General features: G+C 46.9%; 1 protein-coding gene and 1 pseudogene across 2 annotated transcripts in view; one reads left to right on the plus strand and one right to left on the minus strand.

The window, feature by feature from the left end:
* LOC8033539 (ras-related protein Rab-27A) overlaps window positions 1-24,387 on the minus strand; it is a 197,046-nt gene that overhangs the window by 54,424 nt on the left and 118,235 nt on the right. The window lies entirely within an intron of this gene.
* Window positions 5,677-24,387, plus strand: part of LOC121837368 — a 77,931-nt pseudogene continuing 59,220 nt past the window's right edge.

Genomic DNA, 24,387 nt, shown 5'->3' on the forward strand with positions numbered 1-24,387 from the left:
AGCTAAATACATAAAAAAAGCAAAAAAGAACCAGAACGCATCGATGCAACACATCGCAAGCCAGGGTCAAAAAGTTCTTGGAGCGCTTTTTGCAACGACTGAACTCGAGACAAACAAGCGCGCTGTGCGGGTTCAGCGTGCATACATTGCCTTCTTTGTTTTAGCTCACTTCTCTTCATCAACTTCACCAACAAAACAGCGTATGGTCAAGCTCATGCAATAAATACCACTGCCCAGCAACCGATTACACTGCTGGAAGCGCCATTTTGTTCCAAAAAAAGTTAATATCGCATGTGCAGTTTAGTTGAAGGTGCAGATGCTGGTATAGGCTCTTGCTGCAAATGTCCTCATACATGCTCACCCCTGGAGCATAGTTGTTGTTTACGCGTACAATGACTCCGCGTAAAGGGAGAACTTATTCAATCAATTGAGCATTCAGATTCGATGTTATTTTTCTTGGAGATTTTAACTGCGTATTGAATGCCAAAGATGGGATTCCGAGTAAGAAAATCGTTGATCCAAGTGTAGACATTCTTCAAGCTCTCGTTCGGGACTGCCACCTGTTAAACAATTTCACAAAAAAAGAAAAAAAAAAGAAAAAGGTTCTTCAATATACGCATTTCCCGGGACCGTCGCATGCGCGTTCGGACCGTATCTATGTGTCTGGTTCGGCTAGCAGGTCATTTAGTAATTATAATGTAATTCTTGCATATTTCTCAGTTATTCTATGGTCAGGTTAGTGTTAGGTTCGAACCGAAAACGAATAAAGGAAAATCCGCAATCATGGGAATGCTGGAAGATGAATGAGAGCTTGTTAGAAAATTATGTTTCTCAAACAGCCGCAGAAAGCCTTATAAATGACCTTGGACACATCAAGACTGGGTGGTGCCAAAAGTGGGAACTGTTCAATATTAGAATTCGAGAAGTAGCTATCGAGATATCTTCGATAAAAAGGTACAACGAAAAAACTAAAGAAAGACGTCTAAACAACGATCTCTCGTACGTACATAATCTCGAATGTCAAGAGCCAGGGAAGTACAAGACGTCTGCTGGCGATACCAAGCTCGGTCCTGCAAAGGGTTTCTTCCATTCGAATCCGGACACTCAAAGAACGTGAAACGTGGGGTCGCCACCACGGCACTAACATCTGCCTTAAAGAAGTCATGCGAACACCAGACCCAGAAGAGTTTTGGCATTCAGATATCCAGGCTGCTTGATGCTGGGTATCCGGAAACACTACTGGTATCAATATGTGAAGAGATCTTCCAGAAGTTGAAGCGCGGACAGGAAGGCATCGGGCGAACAACAAAGAAAAAGACTGTAAATCCCAAAGTGGTAGCACCATATCTCCATGGGATCACTCACCGGCTAAAAAAGATCGCAGGCTGGCAAGGGGTCCAGGTGATAAGCTCCGCGCCGAACAAAGGATATTCAATGTGCGGCAGGGTAAACGAGAACCAACGTAGGCACCAAGAGGCATGTAACATCGCACACAAAACAAGGTACGCCCAATGTCAAAAAGAAGTCAATTATAACATTCCATTAACATGTGGAAGGTGTTATATTGGGCAGACAGGGCGCTGTATTAATGATAGAACCAGGGAGCATGCCACGTCTCTACGAAACTTGACAGCAGCAGGACACCTTGCAGCCCATTGTCATGCATGCCAATGCGAGGCAACGTTGTGCAACGTTAACATCGTGGGGCGACATAAAAATACACTCGCCCGTGAAATACTGGAAGCCCTAGCCATCGAGAAAAAGGCGAGGACTGCGTTAGTGCCCCTTGCGTTGCACTACACAACTCAGAGAAAAATTTTCTGCGGAGTGACATGAGTTTCAGGAAAAGGTAGAAGAAGAGGAAGACCGCTAAAAAGAAGACAGAAGAAAAGAGATGAGAACATTCCGACAGCAGAAAAGTCAATGCGTTTAAGGAACAAAAATTCCGAATTAAGTGTAAAGAAAAAAAAACCTAAATCAAGTGTAAAGGATTAAAAAATCTAAATTAGTGTAAAGAAAAAGAAAACCGGAACCAAGAATTAGCAGAAAAGGAAAAAGAGGCATCATTAAATGTTGCTAGTCCAGCGGTGCGAATGTTATATTTTTTCTCTGTGTGTTTTTCATGTTCAGCTGGCCCCATTCCCAAACAACTAGAAGATCACGACCAGAAGCTCTATGAAGGTGCGGCTGTGAAGACACGCACTCTACAACTGACTGATCGAAGGAGAGCAGCCTACGAAGAGGTACCTACACGCCGAACGAAAGCATCTGAAGAAAAAGCCTGTGTCATTACTAAAACTGAATGGTCAGGAACTGACGAATGAAAGTGATATTCACCAGGCTTTTGTCTCGCATTACACCAATCTTTTTACCACAGGCACTAAGGCGCCTCATTCACGTCCGCGTGAGATAATATCCATACTACTCTGCTTAGAAAACGACAAAAGGGAAAATTTTAATTCATCCCTGAATGTACGAGAAATTGCGCAACACATCGCTGAAATGAAAAATCGCAAAGCTCCTGGTTCGGATGGAGTGCCTGTAGCTTCTACAAGAACTGGAAAGAAAAATTTACTCACATACTTCGGAGCGTTTTTAAAGAATCTTACACCACGGGTAACTTACCGCAGTCATTTCGTAAGGCCCATACAATACTAATTCCCAAATCTAAAGACCCTAACAAGCTTTAAAAAGTTGAAGGCTATAGACATATCAGCCTTCTCAATACTAACTACAAAATTCTGGCTACATGAATCATATATGAAGATTTCAAACTGTCATAACCCAAGTCATCGAAGATTACCAAACATGTTCAATAAGAGGAAGAAATATACAGACGAATCTCCACACTGTTCGATCAATGTTAGAGATATGCCAACGTACACAAGAAGCAGCTGCTATTTTACAGCTTCATCTCGAAAAAGCTTTCGATAGAGTAGAGCACTCATTTCGTTTTGCCCTTTCGAAACACATACGGGTTGGCGAAACTCTTGAAAAGGGCATCACACTTTGCTACAATAGCATATCGACTAAGATAATTATAAATGGGTCTCTTTCAAAATTTATTCCCGCTCTATGCTCAGTACGCCAAGGCTGCCCAAAATGACCGCCACTTTTTAATATCTACTGAGAGCCACTCTGCAGGGTCATCAACAACGACACAAAGATACAAGGTTTTCAACTTCATGCCTGCAAAGTAAAACTCCTGGCGTGTGCAGACGACTTGGTCCTCATTTGCTCCAACAAACCAAAGCATAGTGACAGCTACGTCACATGACAGACTACTGCCATGTGTCTGGTGCTTTTGTGAATAAGGCTAAAAGTAGTGGATCGTGGTGCGGGGAGTGGGGATCAACACCGGCCAAGTACGTGGACGTTGAATGGTCTAGAAACAAACCGCAGCTTAGTGGTGCCACTCAGTGCTATGGACAATCCAAAGTCGATGTGAGACTCTGTAGGCACAAATGTGAAGTCAGCTGTTCGTATGTGGAGCCAACGATACCTTTCTACATTTGGAAAGGTTGCCGCATGCAATATCTTATTTTTGTAAAGACTAACATACCTTCTACAGGTTATGCATTGTTATAGATTTACAGTTAGAGGGTTGAATAAAGTTTTTGCAACATTTACTTGGAATCCGTCGAACAAACCTATGCGCAGATCTAATCTTTTTCGACAAACGGTGCATGGTGGTCTAGGCCTCGGTCACATCTTTGTGAGGCAACTAATCGCGAGATGGATTTTTTTTTTTTAATTCCTCAACACCCGTTCCTAGAAGCGTGCAAAGATTATTTTTTTATCGAAGTATACACAGGCAAAGGTAGCAGGAATGCCATCGAATGACGCAATCGATTTACGTGGCTTTTATAAAGAGGTCGCAGACATCACTGAATTTTGGGAAACACGTTTCACGAGTGTTTTCTTGGAGTCGTGCTCCAAAAATAAATTACAGGAATGTCTACTTAATTCTTTATTTCCTGATACACTATATCGCTTGAGTCCTTTCAATGCTTCTTTAAATTGTATTACAGATGTTTTAAAAAGAGTAAAACGTATGCCTACAACGCCAAAGTGCAAGTCTTTCTTTTTCCGCTTTTACTTCCGAACGATACCGGTGAAAGAGTGGCGGGAATCCTGAAGAATCGATGTATTTTGGAGCACGAACGGCAGATTGTGTAACACCACTGAATAATTCACTCACGCATTCGTACGACCTGTTGATGCTGTGTTTTTTTGGGGACGTTTTCAAAAGAACAGTCAAAAATGACTTTGAAGTTGAGGAGAGTAACTTTCGTTACCTGCATTTCGGAGACCAGTTAGATACGGCCCTTGACACACCTGTGGTACTTGGCTTATATGCCTTATGGAAAACACGGAAAGTGGACATCAATGTGGATGTCACCAAACCTTGCTGAATAAACTTCAAGAACATCGCTATATTTGTTGGTCAGAGCTTGTTGGCACGCTCTGAAGACGATGAATGGAAACAAATCGTAGCAAGTATCAGTCGTTCACTAGACATCATATAAGATGATTTTTTGTTGAAGGAAAAAAAAGTTTTAAGTATACGTAGTCATGGTCCGAACGACAGAACCGCGGCGAGAAAGATAGATGTAGTTTCTGCTAAAATCTTGCAAAATTTGTACTGAGCTGCAATATTTGCTCTCTAAAAATGTTTAGTACCAACCTCCGGAAAACGAAGAATGTTAAGTCATATTGTACGTGATGATTTGTTTTTCGCTTTGATGATTTGTACACAATGTAATATACTGTTTTCATGTATATAAATATGTAAATAAACAATTTCCCCGAAAAACAACAACAGTGCATTCAAATATGGAGTCTAGGGAATACCCCCTATAGTATACTATAGGGGGTATGCATATAGGTATGCATATAGGTATACCTATATGCATACCTCTTGCAGAAGGGTGTCCGTACGTGGGAGTCTTTTTGAACGCCAGCTAAATGGGCAGTCGGAGAGGAGATAGAACCGTCACGACTCTAGCGGCACGCTTCTGCTGTGGAAACAACAAACCAAATTTTCTCGTTTTTTTTAATCAAAGAAATTGAAGATGATGATTCAAATACCGGTCCTCGAGTGACCAAAGCACAGATCTGTGCGAAGCGCCCGTTCCCAGACCGTGTCATGCGAGGTTAAATTTATTTGTTATGCTGTGTTAGTAAACACCGGGCTGCGGGGACAACAAGCTCGATAAAGCGCCCCTATAGTTCAATCCCCTGCCCAATAGAGGTTTAACAAGGCAAGTTAGACGAGTTGGTCGATCACGTCACAGGGTGGGAACAGCGCAAATTTGGCGGAGGACAAGAGACAAGTGCACAGACACAACGCTGTCGCTTCTTGTTGTCCTTCGTAAAATGAATTCCCACACAATAGAAGTATGCCGACGTCACCTCAACCTTCCTTTATTTTCTCTCCTTATCTCACTTGCTCTCTATCTCTCTCTCCTGTAGTCAGGGAGCAGTTAAAGAAAAAGAAAAAAGAACAGGCTCGCAATGGGAGTACACTGCCTCAAACAGTATGCTTTATGGATTAAACATATATTTCAACCATAGAGCCCAATCAATGTACAACGGTCATATTAATTTTATTCGCCGTTTCTCGTTTGTCAAGACTTGATGTTAATATTGACGCCGATCGCTTCGCTTCTCAATATGTCCGTTTTCGACCTGAAAGACCCAGAAAAGAAGAAAGGAAAGTTCCTCGCCCTGTGGCGCCGGGCTCGGAGTGCGTTTGCGCACCGCTCTTTGTCTCTTCACGATAGTTTTTTTTTTTTTTTTAACTATAGTGTTTACTGGAATTGCTGTAAAACTAAATAGCAAAATTATCTATCAATTTGATTCTGGCGAAACAAACGCTGCTCTAATACGCCAAATCGCAACCAAACATCTTCCAACCTAAAAAAAACACGATGAAGACGGCATTTGCGTAATCATTACCTAGATTTTAGTTTTAAATTCATTCAAATTAAAGTAAAACAACCTCTATATCGGTCATCGGTTAAAGGGAAACTGGCGCCGCTCTGTATTTGAGAAAAAAAAAAACACAGTTAAATCGTCTTCATTTGGCCTCCAGGATCACGGATATAAAGATTATTTTTCAAATTGGTGCAGGGAGGCTGCAGAAAATAATTTTCAAAATACCGCTGAAGTTCTTCCTTCCCGGAGTCTGACGTCATATACAGTTTCCGGAATCTCCGCACTCGCTCATCTTCAGCGCCTATCAAAGCTATGCACGCGTACTCTCGCTATTTTCAAAAAGGTCAGAAAGGGACGTCACGCGCTGCCCACGCGAGCGACACGCGCCTGGCGGGCGAGAGATCTGGGTATGACGTAAAGACTGGTCAGAGACAACGTTACTAGATTGCCTCAGTTATGGAACTCCCGCAAAGGGAGGCACCACCTCCGCACTCGCTTCAGTTCGCCTCCCATCGCTTGAGGCGCCATCTAGCTTTTCGTTTCAAAACTGTTTGCTTCATAAAGTATAATAGAACGTCATCTAGACGCTGCGTTTCGAAACGTACGTATTCCATGGAATACACTGCAATTCCCATAGCAGCCGTCTGGCGCGTGCAACGATGGGAGGCGAGGCGTGATGAGAGAGGGGGGTTACTGCTCGTGAAAGCAGAGTCTATGAGCAGTTCCATAACTGAGCTAATCTACTGAGCTAAAATAACAACGTTGGTCGGAGGGTTTTCGTGTTTCCTCGCGTTTAGTTACATCTTCGGGTAAAAAGAACGCGATATCCAGATTCCCGAAATAATATTACTCTAAAATTCACATCTAAGTAGATTTTTTTCTTTCAAGAACCTTTTCAGCTTTTCTTTAACTTTTTAATGGTTCCGGCTGCGGTGAAATAAAAAGGAATGTTTCGTTCTAGTTACGGCTACCGGAAAAATTTCGCTCCTAGGTGGTTTTAGTTAGGTCTACGGTTACGGTTTGTGTCCCTGCCTGCCACGGTGTGCGGAATCAGAACCGCAACGCTTGGATATGCTAAAGGTCTGAGGCAAAAATAAGCAACGTAAATGAGGCATCGGAGTAAGAATACGATAGTACGGTAACTTGTTTTTTCTTCGGTGGTCGGACTGTCTGGATTTGCTCAACGAGCTGCCACTGGTTAGGCCGATATTTTTCAAGCACCTGCAGTTCAGTTTCCAAGCAGTTGTGAAGTGCAGGGCAGCTCGCCCTTTGAATCAGACCAGGGTTATATGATCTTACACTTCTACTCCATCCCACGCTAAAAAGAGTCTGCAGACACTCTTTGAGGCGTGCTTCTTCCTTCTTCTTGTCACATTGGTCACAGAAAACAAATGGTGTGATGACATGTTCGAGGCATGCAAACATACAGAGTGTCTGAAATACCCAGGCTCGATCTAAAATGGGCTGTAAACATCGGCGCCTGCACGCAGCAATCTAAACTGTTCCTGAAAGGTGTATATTGCAGGTCGGTTTTATTTTGTAAAATGAAAGAACGTCGCTCCCTATCTGTAAAAAAAAAATAGGGCCCGAAACTTTGCCAGAGTCAACGACGGACGGCGACGCAGACGATCGAGTGGAGTGGCGGCGGGCGCGTTTAACGCACGTATTGACAGATGACGCTACCATCTTATCGAAACTGCTCGCGACGGCCGGGGTCTGTTTAAATGAACACAACAATTTTTTTGTAATGTACCTTTGGTTTAAAAATAAACACGGACAATAATAACAAGACATGACGTAAGAGATAGAAATGAAAATCGCGGTTGCATAAAGACGGCGCAAACGGCGCCCTTGCTGCCGACGGATTTCGCAGATTTCGCCTGGCACCGTCTGCTTTCTTTCGCTAATCGGCTACACCTACCGACGCTTCTCCCGACGCCATCTATCAATAGGTGCGCCAAACTCGGCCCGTTACCCGACTCAGTCGTCTGCGTCGCCGTTCATCGTTGACCCTGGAGAGGTTTTTGGTCCTATTTTTTACAGAGCGGGAGCCACGCTTTGTAATTTTTTAGGATTAAACCGACCTGTGAAATACACATTTCACGAAAAGATCACATTGCTACGTGCAGGCGCAAATTTTTGGGGCCCATTTTAGATGCAGTCTGAGTATTTCAGACAACCTATATATCAAGCAAACATGCTTGGAACATGCCTCAGGCGTGTCCGAAGATAACTGACCTCGTGCAAAATCGAAGAGATGCTAGCGGCGTTGTGCCGCGCAAAGTACCTTAAGTAACTTTTGGCGACCGTTTCGGTTTCGACTTGCCAACATCAATTCACTACATCCTGTTGTGACCAAATACAGTGCGTGCATTTTTGAATATCTGACCTTCCTTAAAATTATGGTGTTGCCAACCAATACGGACATAGCGATAGGGTACGTTTCTTCTTAGGATCCAAAGTACCGGAGTTTGTGCGCAGGTAAACAAACGAAGAATTGTACTGGGCGTATCATAATGTTCCACCGTATCGATGTCCTAAGCTTGTTAAATGATCCGTGACCCGGGAGGGTCATGCTGCACTCTGGACTGGGGGCCAGGAGACCAGGAAGGTATCGGAAGCGGAAGGCCTTACTTCTGCTCCTCGCTGAGTCTAGGCAGGTTCTTACGGCCGCCGAATGTCCGTGTTTTAAAGGGGCTTTCACGAAGATCGATGGATGCAATGCGAGCCAGCGCTGACTTTATGTTCATGCGGTGCTGAGATGTACTACTTGGTCAACGGGCCAACCGAAATCAAAACCATGCCGCTCCTCTGCATGGTCAAAAAGGTCCCATAATGTAATGCGCGTAGTGTTGCACGCAGGTATTTTTGGACGGAGTCTATTGTGTCATCAAGTCAGCGGCAAACTGTATGCTGTATGGCAGTGGGACTGCAGCTTAACAGACTTTTTGAGGGCATTTAGTCTTGAAGAGAGTGTTGTCTTAATGCCTTTTCGGGGCGGGTACTTGTTTCTGGTAAATTTATTTTGCTTCTTAAGAGGGGGGATGTAACACATTTTTGTACTTGGCGCAAATATCGGTTGAAACAAATACGTGACGTTAATGACCCACGAAACGCGTTCATTTTTCACCACATGCAAAAAAAAAAAAAAAAAAGGAAATCGCAGAAAGAAAAAGCGAGTAGTGTTCACTTTTTTAACTCGCAGCCAGAACAAGAAGTCACATGATCTGGAGCCGATTATATGCCGCCAATGATGATCATAGCCGCGCGCTGGGGTTGGCAAGGCACGGGACACGCAATGAGTTCCAGACATTGTTATGGTTCGGCTATTGTCGTCATTGCCGCGATTGGACGCAGGCCACTACCCCAATGCTTCTCGAGCTATTGATTATCACGAGCCCAAATCGAGTGCCATAATTAAGTGCCATAACAATCATAATTAAGAAATAAAACCTTAAGACAAGGAAACAAGAAGGGACATACACACCACCGTCTTAAAACCAGCACAGCATACAGCTGTCATTTACTTCCATTTACTTAATTTACTCTTAAATTGTCCTTTACTAGTTGCTGAATTGTCATTTACTGCCATTTACTTTATTTACTGTTGAATATGTATAATTTGGATGGAGGTTGACAAAGAAGAAGACTGTTGTGGAAGTAAATGAGAGCTGTACGCTGTGCTGGTTTTGAGACGGTACTGTGTACGTCCTTTTTTTTTTTCCTTGTCTCAAGGTTTTATTTCTTAATTATGACTAAAAATAGACGCGAATTATCATCATCACCAATTACGTCTTCGTCCATCGCTGGATTTGTTTTCGATATGCTACTCACTTTTCCTTCAGTGGTGCTTGACGTGCTTGCGGAAGCGCCGGCAGTATCCATCGTTCCTGGTTTCGGTTTTTTCCGGATTTGGCTCGGCTACAACACCGGCAGTGAAGTGGTCTTCTCAAACAGCTCGCTCCCCCCTAAAGGCCACGTGAGAGCGTTTCTGAGCGGCCATTGGCGGCGCCCTCAGAGTGATTGACAGGACTCGGCAAAGTTTCAGCAAAAGCTCGCTCCAGAAGCGAGGTGTGCGCGCAACTTTTTGTAGATGCGCGCGTCCTTTTCGGACTCTAGATGCGCGAGAAAAATGCATCGTGTGAACGGGCCTTAGGGACGCTGTGAACAGTTCTTGTTGAAATATTTTCCCTCTCGTAAGATGCATCCGCTGTTTTTGTAAGATGCATCCGCGTAAGATGCATCCGCTGTCAATGTATTCTAGCAGGACCCATGTTAGTTTTCTGACGTTCCTTTGCGGGTGTTTATGTATTGTAACAATGTACGTTCAGAAATAAGCACATCTCCGACTGTTGTATTTCCAGTCGTGAGGTCTACGCCACTGCCGTTAGACCTGTTTCGAGCAGAGAGTCACATAGAAAGGTTATGAACCGACACATTTCTGGGAACGAAACGACGCGTCGGTAATCACAGTACCTAAAGTCATTGTCAATGCGATATGCTCTTACAGGTAACTGCAATGCAAATTAGTTACAATTTTAAGTAAACGACTTTACCGAGTCACAAATGTAAGCGCGTAACCAACTACATACCAACACGCGACTACGACGTCGCGCCGCTGAGGTGGAGCTACTGTCCGCATGGCGCACGCGCGGAAGCTTTTCCCCACGCGAAACTCGTTTCTGCGCACGGGCACTGCCCACACCTGACGTGGGCAAAAGCGGGCTTGCTTGTAAACAGCGCGTTAGTCAACAACATGATTACATTTGAACCGATGTAACTGTATACTAGAAGTTAATTGCTTTTCATGAGTCACTTGTACTGCTCAGTTTTTGAACAAAACCCTATCGGAGAATAACGCTTTCGGCTTCGGATTTTCTTTAGTTCCTTTTTCGACAGTATCGCGGAAATTATCTTCGTATGTTCCAAAGCTGGGGCGATTTTCGGTTGGTTTTTTGCACACGTGCGCCCCTCGTTTAAACGGTTCGCCTCCGCTTCGATCGAACTCGAAACCAAAGACTCCGAGGAAAGGAAGAGGCCGGGCTCCCGCAGGACGTTGCGTGTTTCAGATGGCGACCGCCCACGGACCAATTCCAGAGATCACGAAAAGACGCTTCCGGCCGGTCACCACATATATCGAGCATGTGTGCGGCGCAGCGTTCTCTCTTCCAATCGATATATTATTTTTTACTTGCTTCTGAAGGTTGTTTAGGGACTGAACTTTTTGAAAGCTCAAGAGCATCGCCCAATTCCCAGATGTTCTCTTCTCAAGTTCGGGAGGAACTTACTTTCTTTTTTCTTTCCCCTTTGTGTTTCTTTTTTTTATATATTTTTTGTTCTCTGTAAATCTAATAGAAAGTCGCTACCGCAGCTGCCACTCTTCTTCCCAAAAAAAGCTCTCGCTTGATATGAGCAACGCACTCCACGAATCAGGTTAAACTTGAAAGGGTACTTTATGTCGTATGTGACTTTCAGGACAAAAATAAGCCATACTACAAAAGCGCGTATGTATTTTATAGAAGGACGACTAGGAGACTACTTCGGCAAGAGTTCGTGTATTCTACTCTCTTGATTCAACCAGAAATGAAATGTTTATTTATTTGATGAACAGGAAATCAAGAGGGCAAAGCAGACCGGCAAGCCCGCTGAAGGTAGAGGCACTCCTCTCAGGCTGGCTGCTATTGGATTCCACTCTGTATGTAAATGTATGCTCAAGAAGCGTTCAAAGTTGTTCGGGACCTTTATTCCTACAGAGAAAATTAAAAATCCGACAAGCACAACACTATGTCAGTTTTTCAAAGCTTCAGCTGGCTTAGGTTTCACCACCGCAACAAATGCCGTACGGAATGCACCGCTGCTTCACAGCTACAAACACGTGGCTCACCGCTCTGACAGCTGGAACTGCTCTACACGCGCCAAATACGTCATTTCGGGGTTGGAATGATCAAAGAAAGATTACGTTAACGTCGTTTTCAAGTTTCGGTATACTAGAACTTCCGGTTGCCCTTGAACGACCCTCGTGGTTACGCGTTATAGCTATTAGCGACGAGGTGTTTCGGTTCCTATCTGTGACGTCACGACACGATTAATGATGGGCAGCAATAATTTTAATAGTATGTAAAAAGCACGTCGGAAGCTTGCAGTAATCGCGTCCTTAAAACAACACCATCGAAGGTGACAGTCTATGCGGAGGGCAAGTTCGTCTGCTTCTTGCGCAGGGGGTAGCGGTGACGTCAGAACGCCGAGCCCTGATTGGCTGATCGCGGCCCCCCTATCTGAGCGTCGTCTGCTCCTTTACCACGTCGTCTGCTCGCAACGTCGTCTGCGTCTGTCTTACCTTTCCTGCGACTTTCGGAAGTGCAGGCGACGATCTTACGCCAAAAATGTGCGTAAGACATAACTTAAGAACAAATCCATATTCACGAAACGAAATTTTCGTAAGTTTTGCGCAGGTTACGACGAAATCCTACGACAGCTCCGAAGCTGTCTTACGCACTTTTTACGATCAAATGAGCATGGCCGACAGCGTCGCGGTCGCGACGACCAACGGACGTTTATTTTTCTACGTGCGCTTCTCACGCGTCCCGACTTCAAGCAGCAAGAAAAAAGTAAAAAGTACTTGAAACAGACCACGACGAACAAGAACGCTGGATCCACAAACACCCGGGAAAAGCTCCAACAGCCACGACTCCACCGAACGCGACCAAGCGAGCACGGCAGTTAGGCCTAGCAGGCACTCCGCGACTCGGCGACCGTCTACCCACGACCGGCTGGTGTGCTGAATGGAATATGCCCGCGCGACCCTTGTGAACCCTTCCCGTATTATACTTTGATCGCTGACCTTAGTTTTAGATTAAGAGGTCAATTTCTTCCTCTTGTTATCTCCTTGTTTCCCGAGGCAACGGTGACTCTCGCCGGTGAAAAAGCGTTGAATCTCCCGCAGACGCGGGAAAGGTAAAGCAGCCATCGCTTTTACTAGCAGACGTAAAGCAGACGACGTTAACAGCGCCAACCCACCGACGCCGTTAAAGAATGAGGGGTCTCGCCGCACACGAAAGGAGCGAAAAAGTATTTGGGAGGGAACTTGCGGACACTAACACGCTCACCCTCTCGGTCCTTAGCAAACAAACCTCGACGCTTCGGGACACCTCGCCATGTGAGTCATTTGACTTCCCTCCTTGATGCGCGTCTGCTATAGTTGTTAGAAAAAAAACAACGTACCGAAGTCGAGCTCGCTCGTAAAGACCTGCACTTCCGAAAGTCGCAGAAAAGGTAAGACAGACGCAGACGACGTTGCGAGCAGACGACGTTGCAAAGGAGCAGACGACGCTGAGATAGAGGGTCGCGATCAGCCAATCAGGGCTCGGCGTTCTGACGTCACCGCTACTTCCTTTCTCATGCGCAGAAGACGAAAATGAGCCCACTTGCGGGGCGTATACGTCCTTCTTATTTCCATCAACGGGAGCAGAATTCATCATACTCAAGATCCCATAGTGAACATTTGGCCAATTACGGAAGACCGACCACAGCAACGCGTATATATATATATATTCCTCAATAAATAGAGAAACGATCTTGCCCCGTATGTTTCTTTCAAAACGGAGCAACGTTCGTCCCTGAAAACGGGGGAGTAACGTTGCTCACTCGTCTAGGAATCGAGCTCAGTAAGGCTTAACGAGGACGCCAGGACGTTACACATAGCCTAGTTCTTTACGCGCAAGGCTGCCGCGATTCATCCGAGAACGCCTGCTAAGCAGCTAGCGCAAGAAACGCAGTCAACTGCTTGGCGCGCATCCAACAAGTCTCTACTGTCGGAGCGAGAGCTGTAGAAAAATGAAGACGTAACACGAGATTTTCACGTACTATATAGCCGAAGCCTGCTTCTCGTGCCGGTAAGGAAATGAGTTTCGAATGCTGTCACTCAATCTTCTCGTTTTGAACACTGCGACGTTAAACGGAGACAACTCGAACCCGGCCACTGCACACACATCACGTCTCACCTTAGCGAATCCCTGCGACACATTTGCTTCGGTAGCACCGCACGTAAAATAGGAGTTTTAACCATTCGCGAAACCAAGAGTCGTTCCAAAAAGAGCGAATTCAAAGCAGCATCTGGCTCATTGCAATGTCCAAAAAATACCGCGAAGCGTGAAAAAAAGGTTAAAGCGCTAGCCACCAGATGGCAGGCAGAGGCAAAGTAATTATCAAGCAAATATTTGGGCGGCAGTGGGGGCGCCAACCAGGAATTACGGGTTAAGAAAAGGATAAAAGAAACAGAGAAGGGTCTGTGGGAAACGGGTATGCAGACAAAACCAGCACTGGAGACGTACAGAATGTTCAAACAGGAAATTTGCAAAGAAAATATCTACGATAATTCTAGGGGAAGCTCTTTGTTGTTTGAGGCCAGGACAGGAGTATTGCGGACTAAGACGTACCGGGTTAAGTACCAGGAGATGGACACTTTATGTAGTGTGTGTGGGGAGCAGGAGGAAACGGCTGAACACTTAATACTTTTCTGTAAAGGGCTTCACCCAACAGTTAACAGTGACCGGGCGGATTTAATCAAAGCATTGGGTTTTAAAGACAGTGAAGGAAAAATAGACTTTACACGGGTAGAAATAACCAAGCGGAGGTTATCAGACTGGTGGCTAAAATCGAGGCAGGGGTGAGATTTAATCTTGGAATTCAAAACATATTAGATTTATAATGTTGGCTAGGTGGCGCAAGCCACCGCCCGATTCACAGGGTTTAGCCAGATCCATCCATCCATCCATCCATCCATTGCAAATGTCTAGGCTAGGTGGCGCTAGGTACCGTTCAATTCATTGGCCACAAACAAAATCTATAGCTCCTCTATCACGTTTTTACACATCCCAATATTATACACACACACATAAACTTTGCCTGCCACTACATACGATATAGTGCGCATACAGGGAGAACCTACACATACACAACATATACAAATATCAACATGGCCGCGCACTACCCCCTTCGCTGACTCAGTACAGCAAAACATTGTGTTGCTAGTATGTTGAGACCACTGATCTCAATGACAATTGCTGGATCGCGCATCCCCGCTCCGCGAGTGCGGCCGCCGGATGGCATCTGCAGCATGCCGTTTTTTCTCGTTTTGCTAGCGTTTTGCTGCGATTTTCCAGCGTGCTATAGACACGTTTTCTACTCGTTCGTCGTCATTCGCCGAAGACGTTCTTTAAGATCCTGTGTGAGGCGTGATACTTACCGTTGAAAACTCGCGGAAATTTTTATGAAAGCGCAGTGCCGCAGGAAAAAGGCCCAACTCGTCGAAAGCAAGTGTCGCCGGTCTCGCGGCGTGATCAAAGCTTCCTTGGCACGCCGAGTGCTGCCTCTTTGTGCCTTCGCACGCTTGGATACCGATCAAGAATCGACGCCGCACCAAAGTTCTGAACGTGTGTCGCGTGTAGATGCCTTTAGATCATTTATATACATATATCGGCCACGGAGCTCTGGATCGTCCAGCTGGTTTGGTGAGTTGCTATCAATAAATTGGGGGGGGGGGGGGGATCTTTTACGTGTTCTTATGTACTATTAATCCTGGCTATGTCACAAATTTACTCTGCTGGATCACATGGGAGCACGAATAGAGCAAAGCTGTGGAGCAAGGAGGGTTTTCGAAGGCAAAAGTACAAGACGGCGAGAATGAAAATATTTGAAGCGCGACCGATATGGTCGTGTGCAATCTGTTGACCAATCACAATTAGGCGAGCCACGCTCAAACGTCAAGTGCAATTAATTAGGTTGATAATGAGCCAGCACTGATCAGTAATGAGGAATTGTTTTGCGCAGTATTTTGTAAATCGTCTAAGGACAAAAAAAAAAGACGTACCTTCCCGCCCCCCCCCCCCCCCCCCCCCCCCCCCCCTCTTTTCTGTCGCTACTGGATGGACACTGGAATAAGCTCATTTCTGGACCGCGAGTGCCGCAAGTATACAGTCGTCAGAGTAAAGTAAGACGATGATCCAGAGGCACAAACGGCTTCACGCACATTGCACTCGCTAAACACATTCAAACGGCGTCGATTCTTGATCGGTATCCAAGTAGACACAGCACTTCGGCGTGCAGAGAAAGCTTTGAACACGCCGCCAGACCGGCGAAACTTGCTTTCGACGAGTTGCGCCTTTTTCCTGAGGCACTGCGCTTTCGTAAACATTGTTACGTGTTCTCAACGGTAAGTATCACGCCTCACCCAGGATCTTAAAGAACGTCTTCGGCGAATGACGACGAACGAGTAGAAAACGTGTCTAAAGCACGCTGGAAAACCGCAGCAAAACGCTTAGAAAACGAGAAAACACGGCACGCAAGATGGCCGTCCGGTGGCCGCTCGCGCTGCAGCGAACAATCGGGGATGCGCGATCCGCAGCAATTGCCATTGAGATCAGTGGTTTATAAAGCCTTGATGCTAGTACGCCTCAACGGGTGACTTGTTTCTTAGCTGTAGATGATAAATTTATCGAGTGTAGTAGAACCGCTAACCTGAAGCCTTTAACGTGCACCACGTAGTGATCGCACGAACGCGTGCCGGTACTAAACTCATCCAGATCGAAACGGGCAGGGGGTAGGGATCTAACCCAAGAGCATGCAGGGAAAGCTTTCGCTCCACGCTCCGAGCTGAGACGCGTTAAGGCCCGTTCACACACTCGCAACGGAGTAAAACTAGCTGAGACAAGACCGGATTTTAAGTCTCTCGCGACATCTTAGGACCTGCTCCGCAGCAGCGCGTTTAGTCCTAAGCCGTCGAAAGGGGCTTAAAAACCGGTCTTGTCCCACTTGGTCCTACTCGTTTGCAAGTGTGCGAACGGGCCTTTAGCCCACTCGGCCATACAACGCGGGCACGAGTGCTGCTCCAGCGTTCGGCTCGGACTCGTGTCCTTGCCGAATTGAACACGAACCTCAGGCGAATGCTGAATGACGCAACACTCGTATCCAATCAGCGCCCAGCGTTTGCCTCAGGTAGGTAACGTCAGAATATCCCGCCCCATGGGGCTTGTTATCCAGTAAGCCGCAGCCCTCCATACCATGCTAGTCACTCTTTCTCGCGTGAGTTGAAACATGCGGTGGTGCCAGTATGCAAATATAGCCCCCCAACCACTTCCGGTTCCGAACTAGACGGCGGGTTTGGCAGTATTTGCGAAATCAAATAATGCCACGCGCGTCGCCGAGCGAGCGCGTACGTGGGCGAGTGGTTACCGTGCATGACTGTCGCCCAGAGGATCAGGGTTCGAGTCTTTTTATTCTTTCTACTTGGCGTTCTCGCAAAATCGAGAGCTTTCTCGTCTGATCGAGTTACGAATGTTCTACGCGCCGAACGTTCGAGGCCGAATGTTCCAAGAACCCACGCGCGTACAAAAGGTGCTCCGCGTAGCGAGCCGGAGTCGGTCTTGCCCCAACGCTCGTTCTGCTATTTCGCCGACATCGACGTCTGCAACGCTAACTCTTTTATTTTGTTTTGGCCACAAGTTCGGCCTATTGAAACATAGGGTTCCCCAGTTATTCGCCGCCGCATCATTTGTCATCATTCGTGACAACATACACGCTCAAGGGTTTCCCCAGGAATTGAAATTAGGGGGGGTCTAGATTTTTAGGGAGGGAGGTAAGGGGGGGGGGGGCATTGAAAATAGAGGAGTCGTGCGAATTAAGGGGGTGCCTTCAGAAAAAAAAAAACAAAAAAAAACAACCGCATCTCCACGTGGTGAATAATGTTGATTGGGGCGAAGCTCTGGTGTTGCTTGTCTGCGTAGACGCTGAGCCGCAGCATGCCGAGCCTTTCGTTCGTTTTCATCCATGTCACGCTGCGGTCAAACGCTAAAATGCGTATATAACCACGTTCCATACCACACATTCTCTTTCTGACATGGATGAAAACGAACGAAAGGCTCGGCATGCTGCGGCTCAGCGTCTACGCAGACAAGCACCACCAGAGCTTCGCCCCAATTAACGTCATTCATCACGTAAAGATGTGTTTTTTTTTTGTTGTTTTTTTTTGCCCTACACGAGAACGGGAGCACGAGCACCCGAAGCCGGACATCGGACGGACATACGGACATGGCTAGCCCCTAAGGAGCTTCGCCCCTAAAACAAGTTGGGGGGGGGGGGGGGGGGGGGGATCACTGTACACGCTATATCTTCTGGAAATGGCCACTTATAGCACTGGCAGACTTAATTCACTCTGACGATAAAACAACGAGGAGTCAAAAATTAGGAAATATAAGCAAACCGGCAGCGTGCCGGAGGTACCCAATAGATGGGGCCACTGAGTTTGTTTTCAAACAAAAAGGGCGAGTACCGCGTTCTCCTCCGCATACACCAAAAACGCCAAAGGCACAGGAACGACTACATACGGCTTCGTGCATGCATCCATACATCTTGCATGCGACGTTTGCGCGCGCGCGTGTGCTGGAGGCACTTGTAAGTCGCTCCGGCGGACTCCGAATGCGACGTCCACTGTTTACTCATTGATCCGCGTATTTATTATTAATTTTTTTTCTTTTTTTTTATTCTTTGGAGAGCGGAAGCGAGACGGCGTGAACGAAATCCTCTTCCGGCATCGCGGATTCTCACGTTCGCGGAACGTGCAACTCTCGCGGAAGCCTAACACGTACAAAAATAAAAAAAATATACGGGGGCGACCCGACGGCGCGATATTTGTCGGGCCCGCAGTCCTCGAAACGTCAAGCCCTATCAAAGTTTTTCCAATGGATCATCGACATGCAACGCGTTGGTCCTTTTCGTGGCCCGTTCATTGTTTTGTTTACACGGCACCGCTCTCCCGGGCTTTGAACAACAAGGAGCGGTGGAAAGGGGGGACGCACGCTACAGTTTCACGGGGCATGCACACATCGTGGAAACCCGAGCACGAGGGTAACCAAATTCACGCGACATGTAAATAAACGAGACCGTGATAATAAACAACATATAACCGACCACTCGAACAATGGGCGCGCAATTTCGCGTTGTGAGAACGCGGAGTCATAAAAGTTTGTCTCATTTGGAAGCTCCCCTTGTTGAGAATATATAGAAAGTCCCGTTTTTTTACGTTACATTACGTTACGTTACGGGAGCTTACGTCTGCTTACGACGAGAGTAACCGGGACATCTGTACTTCGAATGAAGCACGGCAACAAGTTTAAGGAGCAACTCTGCACCACGCGACATTCGAAGCACGGATGTTCCAGTGATTCAAAACGCAATATAAAAACGTAAGGAAAGGCGCCAATGTAAATAAACCAAAAAAAAAAAAAGAATTTTGGTGCGCGTATGTTTATAGAGCCTGAACCGTGAAAGGGCGATCGGTGGCCGAGTGGGCTAAAGCGCACACTCTGCTCGACGCGCGTGGGGCGAAAGCTCGCGCTGCAGAACCCAGGGATCCTGGGTTTGAGCCCCACCCCTGCCCGTTTCGATGTGGATGAGCATCGTACCGGCGTGCGGTCGTGTATCACTACTGCGTAAGCACGTTAAAGACCCCAGGTTAGCAGTCGTACTGCACTGGCGAAATTGTTCATCTACAGTGTAAACCAGTATCTCCCCTACTGGCAGACCGACGCTGTATAAATCACTAAAACGTCCAATTTGACTTTTTTGACCTCCGGCTTCACTGGGAATTTTCTCGATTGCCTGGCTTGAGCCGGTGCTCTTCTTCCTACTATGTTGTCACGAATGAGAGTTGATGATGCAGACAACTGAAGAAACTAAACGTTTAATGGGGCGAACTTGTGCCCAAAAGAAAAGGAAACAGTAGAGCGTCGCGGGCGTCGATGTCGGCGAAACCGCAGGATCGAGCGCAGGGGCGAGACTGACTCCGGCTTGCCACACGGAGCCGCTTTTGTACACGAGTCGGCTTCTGGAGCATTTGGCGTAGAAGGTTCGGCGCGTAGAACATTCTAACCTCGAATCAGCAAGACGGTTCTCGAATTCACCAGAAGATCACATTACAGTGTCAATAAAAATGTGTAGCCGCGGACAGGTCTCGAACCCTGGCCTTCTGCGTGGAAGGCAAGCGCGATAACCGTTAAACTTAGGCCATGGGCGCTCTGCCTGTTTGGTCAGCTGCGCTCGCGGCAATATGGTGTCGAGTATCTCAGCTGTAGATGAGCAATTCAGCCAGTGCGGTACAACCGCTAGCCTGGGGTCTTTAACGTGCATCACGCAGTAGCGATACACGACCGCACGCCGGTACGATGCTCATCCAGATCGAAACGCGTGGCAGGGGTGGGGATTAAACCCAGGATCCTTGGGTTCTGCAGCGCGAGCTTTCGCTCCACGAGCTTCGAGCTGGTGTGCGCTAGCTCACTCGGCCAACGATCCGTCACTAACTTCTGCAGCGTGGCAGTGGTATAAGACCTTGACACCCCCGACGGACTGCTACAAGGAAAGGACACCCTTTTTAGCAAAATGCTTTAGCAAGCCCGATTTATAGTGCGCGTAGCAACTCCAAGGTTTCAAAGTGACAATGGGAGCTCTAGATAACAACACGGTCACACAAAGAGGTACGGCCTTATATAAAAGTTATAAAAAAAAAAAAAAGAAACGCAAAAACGAAAATGCATTCACCATTGCCGAGGGACTGATTTATCCATATCGTTCGTGACATTAAATCGTTTAATTGGTTTTCAATAATTAGATTAGCAAAATGTAAAAAAAAACAGTGGCACTATTTCAATTATAAACTTTTTCTGGACGTCATCGAAAACTACTATCGACCAACGCGCCGCCGTTTCCAAAACAAGCCCGCCTAGTTCCCACACCGGGTGTGCACAGAACCAAGCGTCCACAGAAATCAGATTCGCCCGAGGCTAAGCCTTTGCGCATGCGCAGTGCCGACGGCAGCGCCGCCGCACTGAGAGCTTAGGCATCGCAGAGCGCGTCGAGTTCCGACAATCTTAATTATTAAAGCTCTGCAACCAATGAGCAATATAGGTATTAGCCGATAAGAACGTACAAGAACCAATCACAAAGCGGGAGCATCCACGCCCTCTGCCTTTCTTAAGCTCTCAGTGGCTATATTAAGGAAGTCGCATTTGTGCCGAGTGCGGCGTTTTACCGCCTCCCGAGAAACATCCCAACATCCACACTTTTTTAACGCCTCACGCGAAAAAAAAAAAAAAAGATTGGGGAATTTCGGCGGCGTAGTTTATTGGTTGCATTTTTCCGGCAACACTTAAGAGAACCCCAAAATCCCAGAGATGCGCTAAACAAATGGTGTATTTTTTGGATGGGTTAAAACGCCGCACGCGAGCCTTAAATACTTACGCAAGTGATTTATTTAGTGATTTTCCGAATAGACCCAGCAAGTCCCTAATTAAAGTCACGCCTCTAGATTTACTAATTAAAACGTTTAGAATTAAGAATGAATTAAACGCTAAATGATCTAAACACTATCGCACGCCCTTTAATAGGTCCATGGGCATGCAGTGGGCAAAATGGCATCTGCGTTTCTTTTTATCGTCCTTTCGTTTTATGCGCGTAGAGTGGCGTCCGGCGAAAAATTTTGCACGGTGTTCCGTGAAACGTGTAGCGCATAGTTGAATGAAATGCTCTCACAGGCGGCGTCCATTTTGCGCCGTGAGTGTGCGCGAGCCGATCGTTTGCTTCTGAAACACTGCGGTGTGTCGTGCGGGTTTTCTCCCGAGTATACCGGGGATCCGCACAGTTCGGCCCTGCAACGCCGTGTTTCCGTTGCCCGTGCATGGCCTTGCACATCTATACTATACGCCGCTCCACTTTTCACCGTCATTACGAGCGAAGTAGAAGATGCGAGTGAGAGCGCAAGGCTTCCAGCGTGGCGCGCTCAAGCTCGCACGCGGGCACATGAATCTAAAGCGTCGCTCGAGACAACAGGTAATAACTGTATCGTGTGTATGTTTAGACAGAGGGAAGTTAGCCAGCCCCTGCGGGCGTCTGCCGTGAACGCTGCAGTAGATAAATATTGGCGACGTACGCAATCGAAAGCGTCGCTGTGATCGGCATACCACGATTGGCCGAATGCTGACCATGACGTCAGCAAAGGATTTCTCTTCGACGGAGATAGGAGGAATGGAAGAACTTCAATTTTGGCGGTGTTGCCAGCGTTGGTTTTAGAGCGCTTTGATTTCAAGCTTCCACCATGCTCATTACAAACACCATCGACCTTGTTGTTTGCATGGTAATGAAGTCACGAGAGAGAGCCGTAAGAGGGTGCCACCAAAACATCTTGCCGCTAACAGCCAGTGCAGCACCACTGCTAGCCTGGAGTATGACGCAGTACCAGACCGCACGCCGGTACGATGCTCATCCAGACCAAAACGGAAAGGGGTGGAGATGGAACCCATGGGTTACTGGGTTTTGCGGCTTGCAGCGCAAGCTCCCGCTTCGCGTGCAATCCCCAATCTCCCCTCATCAGAAGTGCGAGCGAAATAGAAGCTACAAAAGCGAGCACAACGCATTGAGCGGGGCACGCTTTGAGCGGGCCACGTTCTTGCTACGCAAGCGGTCATGTGGAGTGAAAGCGTCATTCGAGACAACATGCTCGTACTTCGAGCATCGATACACGGTGTGGGAGTGTAATAAAACAGACAGGGGCGAGTGCGCGAATAAATTACTGGGGCAGCTCAGAGATGAAAGGAGTTGGGAGACCACCCTGGTCAGTTCCGAACCTCGGGTCCAAGAAGACTTAATCCGACTGGCCGCGGACGCCGCCGGGGTCCAGTTTATCCCGGCCGCCGTTTGAGGGGGAGGAGGAGGGGGGAGGCTGGGAGGGGACCCTTAATGGGCTCCTGACCTGCTCCTAATTGCTTTTTCAAGCACTAATGAAGTTGCGCTGGCTGACTGACTGACTTGGCTCGTACGGTCAGCCGACCTAGGCGCTGCACCCTCTCGTCCGTCTCGTTCAGCAGCGCCAGGCAGCGGCATCCGCTGCCTGGCGCTGCTTTCGCTGTTCACCAGTTTCGGCAGCCCGCCTCCCTCGTTCACAATCCCTATTCCTTTTCCGTCTACTTGGATCAGTACTTGGTTCACACTTCATTTTGTAGCACAAACCAAGGCATACGCGTTGCGGACACCTGCAAGTTCACACTCTTCCCAGCATTCGCGCGCGCATTGGCTAGCGCCCAGTGACGTGGCCTCCCTCACCGCCTTTGTCCTTCACTACTCTCCTCCTCTCCACGCGGGGCGCTCCCCTTTCCCCTGTTTCGGCCACAGACGGACGCCGCCAGCTTTACCCTGTCACGTGGGTACTAATGCTAACGCGTTAAAAAGTAAGCTATATGGCTTGATACAGCCAGCATATGGAGATGCGTCAAAACAGTGCTGATTGTTGGGCGACTTGTTGCTCAATTTGGGAATACGTGGTACCGCTCGAAGACAAGGACAAACTGATGAATACCACTGCAAGCTAGTGATGTCCAGCTCTCATTTCTCTCTCTCTCTCTCTCTATATATATATATATATATTTTTTTTTTTAGGCGCTTGTTTTCGGGCTGAGCGGTTTCGCCGTGGGCGTCGGCGTAACTGCGTGCGTTGCATTATGGGACGTCACAGTTTCCCTGCTAAATTTAACGGGGAAAGTGAATTGCTGTTCAATTCAAGTGATGTCAATTTCCCCGCTAACTTTAGCGGGAAAACTTAACCCGGTAAATTTAGCGGGAAAATTTTCGCTAAATTTCCCGCCAAATTTAACGAAACATTTTCGCTAAATTTAACGGTAAAATGTTGGCTAAATTTCCCGCTAAATGGGAGGAGAGCGGACGGAGGAGCACATCCTCTCCTCCGTATCCTAACCTCCTCCTCCTCCTCAAGAGCTGTGCTCTAATTTCGTGATTAAAGATTAAAACAGCGCAAGGACACGGACAAGAACAAGAAGGTAGACAAACAAGGCGCTGACTTACAAGAGTTGTGTCAGGTCACCTTGGCCTGCACTGCCGAGACTGTTGCTGCGCTCCCGTCTTTGACAAGTGTGGAGTGGTTAGGAAAAATAATGACAAACTCACTCGGGAAATCATTGAGGCGCGGGAAATTGGAAGACTGGGGCAAAACTGTGTCAGCACTCCGTCACTATCTTTATCGGATAAGGAACGTTGCTATTTAGACACACAGTGACATGCATAGCGATGGCTAGTGAGCACGTGGCATCCAGGTCAAGCTTTTTATTCATGTTCGTTTGTTGTGACAATACAGTATTTATACCTGCTGTTAGAACGAATAAACTTCAGTTGTAAGTCAGCGCCTTGTTTGTCTACCTTCTTGTTCTTGTCCGTGTCCTTGCGCTGTTTTAATCTTTAATCATGAAATACCAACTAGCCCAAACTTCTACTTTAGTCAACCTCTCATTTCGCATTCCAGAAAACTGTAAACCGTCTATTTTTTTTTTTGCGCTACTATGTATTCTTAAAAGGCGGCGTAAAACAACATTGAACCCCAACGCTTGTAGGTTC

The sequence above is a fragment of the Ixodes scapularis genome, unplaced genomic scaffold, assembly GCF_016920785.2.
Source record: "Ixodes scapularis isolate PalLabHiFi unplaced genomic scaffold, ASM1692078v2 PGA_scaffold0__279_contigs__length_252992795, whole genome shotgun sequence".
NCBI classification, from domain to species: domain Eukaryota; kingdom Metazoa; phylum Arthropoda; class Arachnida; order Ixodida; family Ixodidae; genus Ixodes; species Ixodes scapularis.